Source organism: Pristis pectinata, chromosome 2 (assembly GCF_009764475.1).
Source record: "Pristis pectinata isolate sPriPec2 chromosome 2, sPriPec2.1.pri, whole genome shotgun sequence".
NCBI classification, from domain to species: Eukaryota; Metazoa; Chordata; class Chondrichthyes; order Rhinopristiformes; family Pristidae; genus Pristis; species Pristis pectinata.
This window is the reverse complement of record NC_067406.1, coordinates 25,143,234-25,157,211: the sequence shown is the minus strand read 5'-3', so window position 1 is coordinate 25,157,211 and position 13,978 is coordinate 25,143,234. Positions and strand designations below refer to the sequence as shown.

The window sequence follows — 13,978 nt, the reverse complement described above, 5'->3', positions numbered from 1 at the left end:
GAAGTAGGCCATTCGGCCCATCGAGTCTGCTCCAAATAAAAGGGAAAAAAGAAAAAGAAATGAGAAATTGGTGGGGGGGAGGGGAACACACTATTCTAACCCCAATTTCTGGCCTTATCCCCATATCCCTTGATACCCCGACTATTTAGATATCTATTATCTCTTCCTTAAACGCCTCCAATGATCTGGCCTCCACTGCTGTACCTGGCAAGGAATTCCACAAATTCACCATGCTCTGGCTCAAGAAATTTCTCCTCATCTCTGTTTTAAACCTGTACCCTCTAATTCTAAGATTGTGCCCTCTGGTCCTGGACTCACCCACCAAGGGAAACAGCTTGACCACATCTACTCTGTCCAGTCCTTTCAACATTTTAAATGTCTCTATGAGGTCCCCTCTCATTCTTCTGTACTCCAGTGAGTACAGTCCAAGAGCCGACAAATGCTCATCATACGTAAGCCCTTTCATTCCGGGAATCATCCTTGTAAATCTCCTCTGAACCCTCTCCAACATCAGCACATCTTTCCTAAGATATGGGGCCCAAAACTGCGTACAGTATTCCAAATGAGGCCTCACTAGTGCCCCGTAGAGCCTCATCAACACTTCCTTACTTTTATACACTATACCTCTCGAAATGAATGCCAACATAGCATTCGCTTTCTTTACCACCGATCTGACCTGGTGGTTAACCTTTAAGGTATCCTGCAGGAGTACCCCCAAGTCCCTTTGTACTTCTGTACTTTGAATTTTCTCTCCTTCTAGATAATAATCTGCCCGTTTATTTCTGTTTCCAAAGTGTACAACTGCACATTTCTCAACATTGAATCTCATCTGCCATTTCTTTGCCCATTCTCCTAAACTATCTAGGTCTCTCTGCAACCTTCCTGTCTCCTCAATACTCTCTACTCCTCCACCTATCTTGGTGTCATCCGCAAACTTAGCCACAAAACCATTTACTCTATCATCCAAATCGTTAATGTACAAGGTAAAAAGAAGCGGCCCCAACACCAACCCCTGCACAACACCACTAGTAACCGGTAGCCAACCAGAACAAGATCCTTTTATTCCCACCCTTTGCTTCCTGCCAACCAGCCAATGCTCCACCCATTCTGTTATCCTACCTGTCATTCCATGACCTCTCATCTTATTAATCAGTCTCTTATGCGGCACCTTGTCGAAGGCCTTTTGAAAGTTGAAATACACAACATCTACCGCCTCTCCCTTATCCACCCTACCTGTGATTTCTTCAAAAAACTCCAATAGGTTGGTCAGGCAGGATCTTCCCTTCACGAAACCATGTTGGCTAGGACCTATCTTGCCTTGCACCTCTAGGTATTCCATAACCTCATCCTTGATTCCAATAACTTTCCCACCACTGACGTCAGACTAATAGGTCTGTAATTTCCTTTACGCTGCCTCCCACCTTTCTTATACAGCGGAACTACATTTGCGACCCTCCAGTCCTCCGGAACCATGCCGGAGTCTATCGATTCCTGGAAAATTATCACAAATGCCTCTGCTATCTCTAAAGCCACCTCCTTCAGAACCCGGGGATGCACCTCATCCGGTCCGGGAGACTTATCAGTCTTTAGCCCATTTAGTTTTCCTAGCACCTTCTCTCTAGTAATCTTAACTGAACTCAGTTCCATTCCATGAGACCCCTGACTAACTGTATATTGCTGATGTCCTCCACAGTGAAGACCGATGCAAAATACTCATTTAGTTCTTCTGCCATCTCTTTATCATCCATTCTAATCTCTCCTGCACCGTTATCGATTGGTCCTATATCAACTCGTGTCTCTCTTTTATTCCTTATATATTTAAAAAAACGTTTACTGTTTATTTCCCTCCATAGATGCTGCCCAACCTGCTGAGATTCTCCAGCATTTTGTGTGTGTTGCTCCAGATTCCAGCATCTGCAGAATCTGTTGTGTCTAGGCTTACTGACAGTGTTTTGTGGGCATTGTAGGTTAACTTGGACTTTGTTGGTCTGGGAGTGCCCATAATGAAGCACTGCCCTGGCAACCTGTTCAATCACAGACTGGGTCCCCCAAGTGCTAGTTCGACTTCTTCCAGCCTAATGCTCCCCAAACAACATGATTGCTTGAGTCCCAGGTCCCAAACCCCACAATCCAACCCTCAGGTATATCTCCTTCCTTACTCAATGACTCAAAAAAATGTTAGTCTCCCCTGCTACCTTGAACAAACCCTAACATTTTGATTTTATTCCCCAGAAACAATCCAAATATGGCTGATTTCTCACTAGTTTGTTTCTCCCAGGCACAGGACAGACCAAAGTAAGCCTGTAGTCACTGACAATTTTGAACCCATACTTTGCAATGAAACATCTGGCCTGATGAGCCTTGAGAATAAGTAAAGTTTGCAGTGGGACACCCATAAACAAAATTGTCAGTGGTGCTTGCTGCCATATCCAGCATTAGAGGACATTAGTAGTTCTAAGTGATTGAGTTGCATTTGAGAGAAACATTGTTTTTAAGAGTATATATGTATCTGCACAATATGTGTTGATTTAATACCAAGAATCCTAAATATGATATAGAAATTGTGGAGATAGGGATGGCTTTGCTTTTGTTACTTTTACCCTTTTTTTTGCCATCTGTTGGGATTATGGCAACACATGCCTAGACTTACTGAATAGTTATGGCATTGAAGGAGGTCCATTTGCTCATTGGCACTCTGCAAGAGCAGTACCATTCCACAACCCTTTGCTGATAACCCTGCAGTTTTTTTCCTCAATGAATGAATAATTTTGTTACTAGAAAGTAATTGGCAATTCTCAATTTTTTATAATGTCATTCATATCATAACATTATCAAAACATTTTGGAGACTTTAGAGGAGTTAATGTAGATTGACCAACAGTCTTTCTGCCAGGTTATTGGCAAACAAACATATTCTGATGGTTTGAAAAAGCAGGACAATTTAATGAAGCAAAATATAAACTGTTGGAAGAACTCAGTGGGTCAAGCAGTGTCCGTGGAGGCAAAGGAATGGTCGACATTTCGAGTCAACACCCTGCATCAGGATTTACTTCCTATGTTTTATTTTTTGTTCCAGATTTCGGCATCTTCAGCCTCTTCTGTTTCTGACAGTACAATGAACCTTGTTCAATTTTGAATACCAGTTAGTTTTAGACACAGGAAGCTATGTGGAATTATTGCAGTATGGAGGTATCAGGATTGCTGTACCTCATGGAGCTTAAGAAGTGTGTAGTACTTGTATGCCTTGATTAAAATACAATGTACTCCTTGGGGAAAGAGAATAGTCTTGTTATTTATCAGAATCATTTGTGATACTTAAACATTTTCACAATGCATTTTAATGTAATATTGTATTTGACAAAGAAAAAGCCATGTCAAATCAATTTTTTATGTGAAGACTTTTTTTGAGAAAATGTTCATTAATAATTTGATATGCTTGTTTTATTTTTATGTTGTTTATTGGAGTTTAGGAGATTAGTTTGTAAAGTGTTTGAGCTTGAGTGAATGAGGGAGCTGCACTTTCCATAGAAATGTCTGTAAAAATAAAGAAAATGCTTCCCTTGCATGATACTTTAAGTCTTCTCACACTATTGTATTGTAGCACTGATCTAGTTATACGAAAAGAATAATGGAAGCACAGAAATGGAGAAAATTCATTGCAATTTGGGAAGATAAGTCACTAACCATGTTCTTTTCCAGATTCTATAAAAAAATAATTTGATCATTTGATACAAATTAATTAGTCATGCAAATGAAGGTGTAAACTCATAGACTAGGATCTACTACGTTGGTGAATAAAAATAGACATCTCAGATGTTGAGGGAGGGCAAAATGGTAAATAAAGATTTACTTTCACAATTTATCTTGGATGATTGTACTGATTTATTGACCAACAAGCAATGACATGTGGGCCTTTCTTTTGGGGTTTATCCTTAAGAAATATTGATATGCAGGCAATAAAGGTGTTGACAGAAATTATGACGAAAGTATACAAGATATTGAATAATACAGTGAAGGAATTTTAATTTCTTTATCACAAATGGTTTCCTCCTAAGCTTAGTAGAGAACATTACTTTTATTGATGGTTAAAAAGCAAACATTGTTTATTTGAATTTCCTTTTTTATCACAGACTTTTTAAAAAGTAGTTGCTTTAGTAGCTGCTATATTTATTTATAATTATTTGATATTTCTAATTTTTGACATGACACAGCATTTGCACATTATTAAGTGCCTGTTGACGTCCTTTAACATCAGAATGCTTAGTGTTCATGATTACTGGCCATATTTGCTCAAGCCTGCTTTGAATCTCCTGAGCATTTGATTTGATATCTTATCAACAGTATTATAATAAGTTCTCATAATGTCATGTGTGATACTGACTGGACCATAGATAACAGAAGTGTTCTTGGTCCAATTGTAAATCTGTTTTCACTTAACAGATGTCAGCTGACTAAATGTTGCCCAGGTCTTTCTGTGTTCGGGCACAGACTGCTTTGTGATCTGATGAGCTGTAACATTATGAAATGACCAGTCAGCATCCCTGATTCTGACCTTATTAAAGAGGGTAGGTCATTGATGAAGCAGTTGAAGCTATCAAGGTTTGAGTCAGTATCTTGAGGAGCTCCTGCAGCAGTGACCTTAGGATGACCTTGATCTCCAACAACAAAATATCCTCCTTTGTTAGAGGTATAATTCCAAATAGTGGACAGTTAACCCTCTTTCCCTACCATTCATTGTGTATGTCCTGGCCTTAGTAGTCCTCCCAAATTGCATTACCTCACACTTATCAGGATTAAATTTCATCTGCCATTGCTCTGTTCATCTTACTGACTGATTAAGATTTGTCCAGTGGCCTATGACTACCATCCTCACTTTCAACAACACCATCAATTTTCATGTCATCTGCAAACTTACTAATCATACCTCCAACATTCACATCCAGATCATTATGTGTATAACCAACATGGATCCCTGCAGTATACCACTAGTCACAGGGCTTCAATCACAAAAGCAGTCCTTCCACAATCACCATCTGCCTCTATTACCAAGCCAGTTTTGGAGACAATTTGCCTTGGATCTCATGGAGTCTTACCTTTTGAATGGGTTTCCCAAATGGGACCTTGCTGAAGTCTATGTACACTATATCAACCCTACTGCCTTCACCAATACATGTTGTTACATCTTTCAAAAATTCGTTTAAATTAGGCAGACAGGATCTTCACCTAATAAAACCATGCTGACTATCTTTGATTAATCCCTGCCTTTTCAAGTATATATTATCCCTTCTGTCTTCATGAATAAAGTACTTCTGCCTGAATTGGTCACAGCCTTACTTTAATAAATCACAAGCATTGCTTTATCAATAAAGATGAGGCTACTCCTATTTATTGCTCAATTATATCCACGACATGCTACTTTCACTATTAAAGCACACAGTTACCCCTGTGTTACAGGGACAAGTTGGGCCGAAGGGCTTGTTTCTATGCTGCCTACAGTTTCATCGAGTTGGCATCTCAGTTTTGGAGATACCTTTGAATGTGAAAGGAGCAGAGTTTTGATTTGATGCATTGTTTCTGGGATTGCTTAATTATTATTTATTATTTGTTTATTATTGTCATGTGTACCAAAATACAGTGAAAAACTTTTTTTGCTTGCCATCCAGACAGATCATGCCATACATAAATACATCATGGTAGTAAAAAGAAAACAGAATGCAGAATATAATGCTGCAGCTGCAGAGAAAGTGCAGTGCAGGTAAAGAAATAAATCAGAATCAGGTTTATTATCACTGACATATGTCATGAGATTTGTTGTTTTGCAGCAGCAGTACAATACAAGACATAAAAATTACTATAAGTTACCAATAATAAATAGTACACAACAGGAATAATGAGGTAGTGTTCATGGGTTCATGGACCGTTCAAAAATCTGATGGCGGAGGGGAAGAAGCTGTTCCTAAAACGTTGGGTGTGAGTCTTCAGGCTCCTGTACCTCCTCCCTGATGGTAGTAATGAGAAGAGGGCATGTCCCGGATGGTCAGGGTTCTTAATGATAGATGCGGCCTTCTTGAGGCACCGCCTCTTGAAGACGTCCTCGATGGTGGTGGAGTGCAAGGGTCACAATGAAATTGATTGGGAGATCAAGAATTCATCTTTAGTGTATGAGAGGTATGTTCCAGAGTCTGATAACAGCAGAATAGAAGCTGTCCTTGAGTCTGGTGGTATGTGCTTTTAAGGTTTTGTATTTTCTGCCCAACGGGAGAGGGGAGAAGAGGGAATGACCAGGGTGGGAATGGTCCTTGATCATGTTGGCTGCTTTCCTGAGGCAACAGGTAATGTAGATGGAGCCAATGGAGGGGAGGCTGGTTTGCGTGATGGACTTGACTGCATTCAGAACTCCCTGCAATTTCTTGTGGTTGTGGGCAGAGCAGTTGTTATACCAAGCTGTGATGTATCTGGATAGGATGCTTTCTATGGTGCATCAGTAAAAATTGATAAGGAGTAATTGGGGACATGCTGAATTTTCTTAGTCTTCCGGGGAAATAGTGGTGTTGATGTGCTTTCTTTGCCGTAGCATCAACGTGGCTGGACCAGGGCAAATTGTTGGTGATATTTACACCTAGGAATTTGAAGCTTCAACCATCTCCACCTCAGCACCATTGACACAGACAGGCGTGTGTATTCCACCTTGTTTCCTGAAGTCAATGACCAGCTCCTTCATTTTGCTGACGTTGAGTAGAGGTTGTTGTCTTAACACCATGCCACTACACTCTCTATCTCCTTCCTGTACTCTGTCACATGTTGCTTGAGATCCAGCCCACTATGGTGGTGTCAATCTGCAAAACTATAAATGGAGTTAGAGCCTTGCGGGGCAAGGGTGTCAAGGTCATTGTGGAGGAGGTGTTGTCGCCTATCTTTACTGATTTCAGTCTGTTGGTCAGGAAGTCAAGGATCCAGTTGCAGAGGGAGGTGCAGAGTCCTAAGTCTAGGAGTTTGGAGATGAGTTCGTTTGGAATTATGGTGTTGAAGGCAGAGCTATAATCAATTATGGAAGTCTAACATAGGTGTCTTTGTTATCCAGATGTTCCAAGAGATGAATGCAGGGCTAGGGAGATGGTATCTGCCGTGGACCAGTTTCAGTGGTAGGCGAATTCAAATGGGTTGAGATTGTCTGGGAGACTGGAGTTGATGTGTGCCATGACCAGTGTCTTGAAGCACTTCATGATGATGGATGCCAGAGCCATGGGTGGTAGTCATTATTCTCTTTATAGCATGCTTATTTCATTCTTTAGCACACAGGTAGTCCTGTCACCAAGTTGGCATCTCAGCTTTAGATACCTCAACTGTTGCTGCTGGTTGCATTCCTCACTGAAGTAGGGTTGGTCACCTGACTTGATGGTACCAGTAGAATGACTGATGTGTAGGCCATTTGATTATACTAAAACAAGTAGTGTTTAACCTGGAGTATTAGTTCATCACCTGAGGGAGGGTGGTAGGGGGTATTAAACACAAGATTTCCTTGCCTATTTTTGTCTTGATACCATGAGACTTCATGACGTCAGGGTTAAGGTTGAGCAGTCCCAGAGGCACTCACTCCTCCTTGTACACCACCCTGCCACCTCTGATTCTGCCATTGAGAAGGGCTGCACCTGACTAGTGGGAAGGAAGCCTACATTGGAAGTGCAGTGCTGTCGTTGGCAAATCCAGTAGCCAGTTTGTACACAACAACACAAGTGAATAAGGGAAACTCCTTTAATGATTCTGGCAGCAGGAGGAATATTGGCCATGATGTTACAGGAAATCCATGATAAATTTGAATTCATGGTAATCTGATTTAATGGCAAGAGTGCTACCGACTGACAAAAAACAAATTCTTTTCTGAAATTTTCAGTACCATGAAGCAGACTTTAAAATGACATTTAATGCCAATTGAGTGATTAGAGAGCCTTTTTGAAAATTTATGCACATGTATCATCTACAGAATACATCACTATTCTTGGTGTAGGCTACTTTGACAGTAATCTTTCAAACCAGTGACCTCTGCCACCAAGGGCAGGAGGTGTATTGGAAGACCACTACCAATGTGCTTGCCCTCCGAGTCATCCACTATTTCTGACTTTGAATTACATTGGCATTACTTCATTGTCACTGGTCTAAATCGTGGAACTCCCTCTCCAGCAGCATTGAGGGAGTACCTTCACAGAAGGTCTGCAGCAGTTCAAGATGATGGCTGTCCTGGAGGGTGGTGAATCTCTGGAATTCTCTACCCTGTAGGGTGGTGGAGGCTAGATCATTAGGGGTATTTAAAGAGGATAGGTAATTTTTTGAAAAATCAGGGAATTGAGGGCGATGGAGAACTGGCATAGAAATGGAGAAGTGGCCTAGGATAGATCAGCCATGATCATATTGAATGGAGGATCAGGCTTGAGGGGCCTGGTGGTCTACTCCTGCTCCTATTTTCTTATGTTCTTTTCTTGTTCTTACCACTCTCTTCTCAAGAGCAAATAGGGATTACGTATTAAATGCTGACTTCAGCAGCATTGCCTACATCCCATAAAATGAATTTTTAAAAAGTACAAACATCAATAATTCTGTCTCACCAGGTATATACCAGAGGCCTTCAGCATTGCAAAATGCAGCAGCACTGCAAGTGTTAATGTTACGTCTGATGATGCCAACCCTGAACAGCCCACCTCCAACCTGAGCGGGTACAAGTATAGTGCATGGCTTTAGCTGTGTGAAAATGTGTAGGAGAGGGCTGATAAACATTCCAGTTTTAATAAGAGGGACTGTTAATGGAGAGTAGGGGGTGGGAGTGGTGGTGAGTTAATATCTGGTAGCATGTGGTTAGATCACATTCCTAATTCTGTCTTCCTCATGCAAAAGGCTGCGAAAGGGCTATAAGGGTTGCCAGAAGAATGAGAGGTGGGGCAATCCAGTTCAAACTGGCCTGGCAGCAAAGGGGCGTATTCTTGGCAGCATTTGTAACTGCTGAGCACCACTGGTAATACCTTTAAAAGCTGCTGCTGCAGTAGCACCATTTAACACTGCAATTCTGGACAGTGTTTAAGGGTTGCAGTTAGTTTGGTATTTAGCATTTATTTTCAGGTATTTTCCTGAGGTAACTGTGCATAGAACATATTCATTGGGCATGGGGAATAGGAGGAGAGGGAGGGTGTTCCGGCATATTATAGACTACATCACGCCCTTCCTTAATTGCTATGGGTTTAAGCCAGTTCTACAATCCTTCCTTGGACATTTTTCAACCCTTCCCACTGTGTTCCCTGTAATGTATGCAGGCGGATTTCACTTTTAACTTCACATTTTAAAATCAGCTATTTGAGAATAACTATATCCCCCCTTTCTATCTCTCCTGTAAACAGCGGTAGATCACACGTACCAATTCAAATATTGCCATTTTAAATCTTCAAACTATATTTCTGGGTTAAAGGAATAATTTCTATATTTGTATAAAAAATCGGCCTTTATCCATTTCTTGCCGCCGCCCTGTGGTTTCTTCCTTAAGTACCGCGACCAACCCTTTCCCTTATCCTCTTGTCATTGGCACTGTGCCCTTCCTGCCGGGAGGACAGGTGAGAAGAACTGCAGGCTGCTCTACAGCATGCTTAAGCAGTGTGTCTCACTCGCTCCCACTCATCTTGTCACTGTGTGCGCCTCTGTCTTTTGGGCCAGTGATTCCCACAATAAGAAGCTGCGTGTGTCTGAAGGTACCTACTCTACTGTAAGTCTTTCTGATGTTCGTTCTCAGTATGTTACCTTTTTTTAATCTATTGTAGCTAAATTTCTCAACAAAACAAGAGTTTATATTTTAATGTGTCTAAGGCAAGGATAATTGAATCTTGGTGAACCTGTCTGAAGTCATGAATTTTATTGTTCCATGTGGGTCCTTTCAATAAAATTAGGAGTCGAAGAACTGATTTTTAAAAAAAATTATATACTGTATGTTATTCCCAGAAGAAGTCCAGTATGCTGAGGTGGAGATGAAATAACTTAATTCAATGTGCAATGTGGAATACTAGACAGGATCACTGTGAGAGGGGCACAATTAGGAATCTGGAGCTCATTATTTTCCCTTCCGAAGAGAGCTTGATTGTTCCCTTCCGTAGTAACAATGGCAGTATTTAACTGTGTAGAGCACAAGCTTTTGAATACTAATAAAACACTATGTAAATACCGTAGTTTTGGTGTACACTCTTAAGTAGCATACAATTAAACCTCTGAGGCATTGCCTGTTGCATGTTGCTTGCCAACTGGATGATCGTAAGAAAACTTGTTATTCAGTGCAATATTAGTAGCTGGTTATGTGTCTTCTGTATTACTAAGTTTGAGGTTATCCATTCAGCCTCCTCTGTCACATCCTTCCCTTCTCCATATCCATCAAGATTCTCCCTATCCATGCTCTGTCCCTCAATACATCTTTCACAGTTTTCTCTCTTTTCTCCCTGTTCAAACTCATTTTGGTCAATAAAAACCCACCTATGTTCTCTTGACTCCATTCCAACTTAACTGCTGATCGCACAACTTTGCTTCCTAGTCCATGCCACCTAATATTGCTTGGCTGACTTTTCACAGGTACGGCATCCTCCTTTTAAAATCATCAGGCCGTTAGTCAAAATACACTCCCTTCTCTTCTCTGCCATTACAAACTTCCATTCCTTTTGCAACCCTCCATTTCTTTCAAGTCTTTGAACACATTGTTGCCTCCTAAATCTTTGGTCACTCCTGCAGTTTAATGTCAAAACCATTAAGATCAGGACCCCTGCCAAAGAACTGAAAACAGTTTAACTGAGGTCACAAATGCGATTTACTATGACTAGGATCATGGAGTAGGATAATAAGCCTGCGGAGTTGAACAGACTATTGCTATTCCAATGATGCTCAACCTCCATCTCAGCTGTTCGCAGACGAGGAAAACTCGATATAGAGATTTTAAACAAGTCAGACTGGGTGTGGATAAATTGCTTTACTACAGGGTTAGTGCACGTGGAGGACCCATATCTTTAAATTAAGATTCAAGAATGCCTGACCAGCCATTATGCTGTGTACTTCCTCAGGAGTGCCCCAATTACAGTGTTTCATTTTTTTTGGGAATTACTGCCTGAAAAAGGCATGTGTAGGTTTTAATTTTCTAAACTTCCCTAGATTTAGGTAAGATTCCATTAGATCAGAAAATGCCAAATATAACTACTTAATTCAAAAAGTAAGAGAGACAGGAAGAAGGAAACTACAGCTCAATTAGCTTAGCATCTGTCACAGGGAAATCATTAAAAGTTATTATTAAATATGTTATTACAGGACATTTAGAAAAATTCAAAGCAATCAGGCAGAGTCAACATGCAGTTATTGTAACTGTGACTAAGCCACATGGAGACTGAAGCTGGTAGATGCAAAAGCACACAAGGCTGTCTTCTAGAGGTTCTATTTCTCCTCTCCTGACACTCAACAGTACAGCAAAGTTTTATACTTTTTAAACACAAAGACAACAATAAATGATTAACAGCAGTTTCAATGGCTATAATTACCAACTCAATTTTAATATTTTGAGTGTAGACAGGTAACTTTTGCAGAATTACATATTTACAACGGGAGCACATCCCAACTGACAGAACCCCTTTGAATATTTAAATACCAGTGGCTGGTCTGAGCACAAAGCACCAAATACCCAAAATATATCAATTTTGTTAAAGTGTTGAAGGATAGCTACAAACGGCCAGAATACTAAGTGACAAAACTGAACTGTGAATTAAGTGGCAGGGATATGTCTTTAACGATGTGTTAATACAGAAGATGGCTACTTAATGACTTTTCTTGAATCTCATCATGAGAGTTTTCAATGAGGGCTGATTAACATGAACGTTCATATTATTGTCTTCCCCTGTGTAGTTACAATGGTACAGAATCAGAATGTCCCACACCCAATGGTTGGTTTCCATGGCCTTAAAGTATCAGTGTGAATAGGTTTTTTTTAAAGACTACTTCCTGTTTAAGTTGACTAGCTTCCCCCCATAACATAATTCCTGAAGGATGTCTCATGCCTAATAATCCGTAACAGGGTTTTATTGAAAGAGAAATCATATTTGACCAATTTATTGGAGATCTTTGAAGAAGTAATATATGCTATGCATACAGGAGAACTGATAGATTCACTATACTTAGATATATGAAGGTATAAAAAGGTCATTCAAAGGTTGCATCAAAGGTTTTTAGATTATAGTGTAGGCATGGATATACTGGCATGGATAGAAGATTGGTTGACTAACAGGAAAAATGGGTCCTTTTTCCTGTTGGCTAGATGTAACTAGAGGTGCGCCTTAGGAGTCAGTGCTGGGCCTCAAGATTTTTCAATTTATAGAAACGATGTGGAAAGTATGGTTGCTAAATTTATTGATGACACAAAGAAGGGTAGGAAAATAAGCTGTAGCGAGGACTTAAGGAGGCTCCAAAGGGACACGGGCATGGAGATTCAGTCAGTTGTGATGGACCACCCATGCTGTTTGCATGCCCAACACCAGATTCCCGAAAGAGACCTATTCCAAGCTCCTGCCATGGGAAGAGATTACCAGGTAGACAGAGGAAATGGTTCAAGGATGTTCTCAAAGCCTTCCTTGAAGAATGCAACATCCCCACTGACTCCTGGTAATCTCATGACTGCTTAAAGTGGAGAAGGAACATTCATGATGGTATTGAGAACCTTGAGTCCAAAGCCCCGAACAGTTGAGGAAATGAAAGTCCTGCACAATGGAGGAAGGAGCATAACTACCTCACAAATTACCCATCCGCCTGCCCCACACCAGAACTGGCCAGGTTTGATATAAACAGATTTCCAGCATCTGAAGTTTTGAGGGTCCTGGTGGCCTTTTCTTTCTCCTATTTCCTTGTGTTCTTGTAACTGGCACCAAGTCTAATTTTGCCATCATATCTGTGCCTGGATTCACTTATGCCAAGTCTTAAAACATTTATCTTTATGGTCAAATTTCATATTTTTGTAACCTACTCCAGATATCAGCTCTTTACGAACCTCTGCAGTCTTGTGCATTCCTTTCATCCCAACATTGGCAGCTGTGTTTTCAACCTTTTAGCTTCCAAGATCTGGAATTTTCTGTTCAACAGTAAAGTCCCTCCAACTCCTTTCCTCCTTAGGACCCTCTTTGAATTTACCTCTTTGATCAAGATTTTGATCACCTGTCCTAATATTTCCTTCTTTAGATTGGAATCAGTTTTTTTTTCTCTGTAATATGCTCCAGTGAAAGCATTGGAAAACTTTTAATATTAAAAGTACTATGGTTTATAAATTTGGCTGTGCTTTTTAGTTACTAGGCCTCCAGTAGTGAAACTAGCTTCAATTTCTGTCTGAGAATGAATTATCCACCATATTGTGGAAAAAGCAAAAGTTGTTGTGCAGTTCTCCCATTTGAAAGATATCTTCATCTCTTTGCATACACAAAGAAGGGAGTCCCTTTTCCCGTCGTGAGACTTGGCATAAGTCAGTTTGTTCTGTAAAGCCCAACCTTAGAATGTCTTATTAATTTGATTGAGTTTTTTGGCTGAGTTTTTTGAGAAGGTAACTAAGAAGAGTGATGAATGCAGGGCAGCAAGATGTTGCCCATGTGTACTTCAGTAAGGCCTTTGACAAGGTCTTTCATGATTGGCTGGTGCAGGAAGTTAAGGCCCATGGGATCCAAGGAGAGCAGGCTAATTGGATCCAAAATTGGTTGGGTGATAGAAGGTGGAGGGTATTGGTGGAAGGATAATTTCCTGATCGGGTGTCTGTGACCAGTAGTGTATAGCAGGGATTGGTGCTGAGACCCTTGTTGTTTGTGATACATATTAATGACTTGGATGTGAATGTAGAAGGTATGAGTTGGTAAGTTTGCAGATGACACAAAAGTTGGTGGCATTGTGGATAGCAAGGAAGATTGTTTAACGTTATAGACCAGATGAAAAATTGGAAAGAGCAT

At 40.5% G+C, this 13,978-nt stretch overlaps 1 protein-coding gene across 3 annotated transcripts in view; it reads left to right on the top strand.

Moving 5' to 3' along the window:
* The window catches only part of LOC127585021 (zinc finger and BTB domain-containing protein 7C), a 155,717-nt gene that overhangs the window by 64,534 nt on the left and 77,205 nt on the right, over positions 1-13,978 (top strand). For 2 of the 3 annotated variants that reach the window (XM_052042160.1, XM_052042151.1), the window contains exon 1: positions 9,536-9,741. The exons of the other annotated variant lie outside the window; for it this stretch is intronic. The gene's annotated coding sequence lies outside the window, so the exon portion shown is untranslated. Of the gene's footprint in view, positions 1-9,535; positions 9,742-13,978 lie in introns of those variants that run through there. 3 annotated transcript variants of the gene reach the window in all.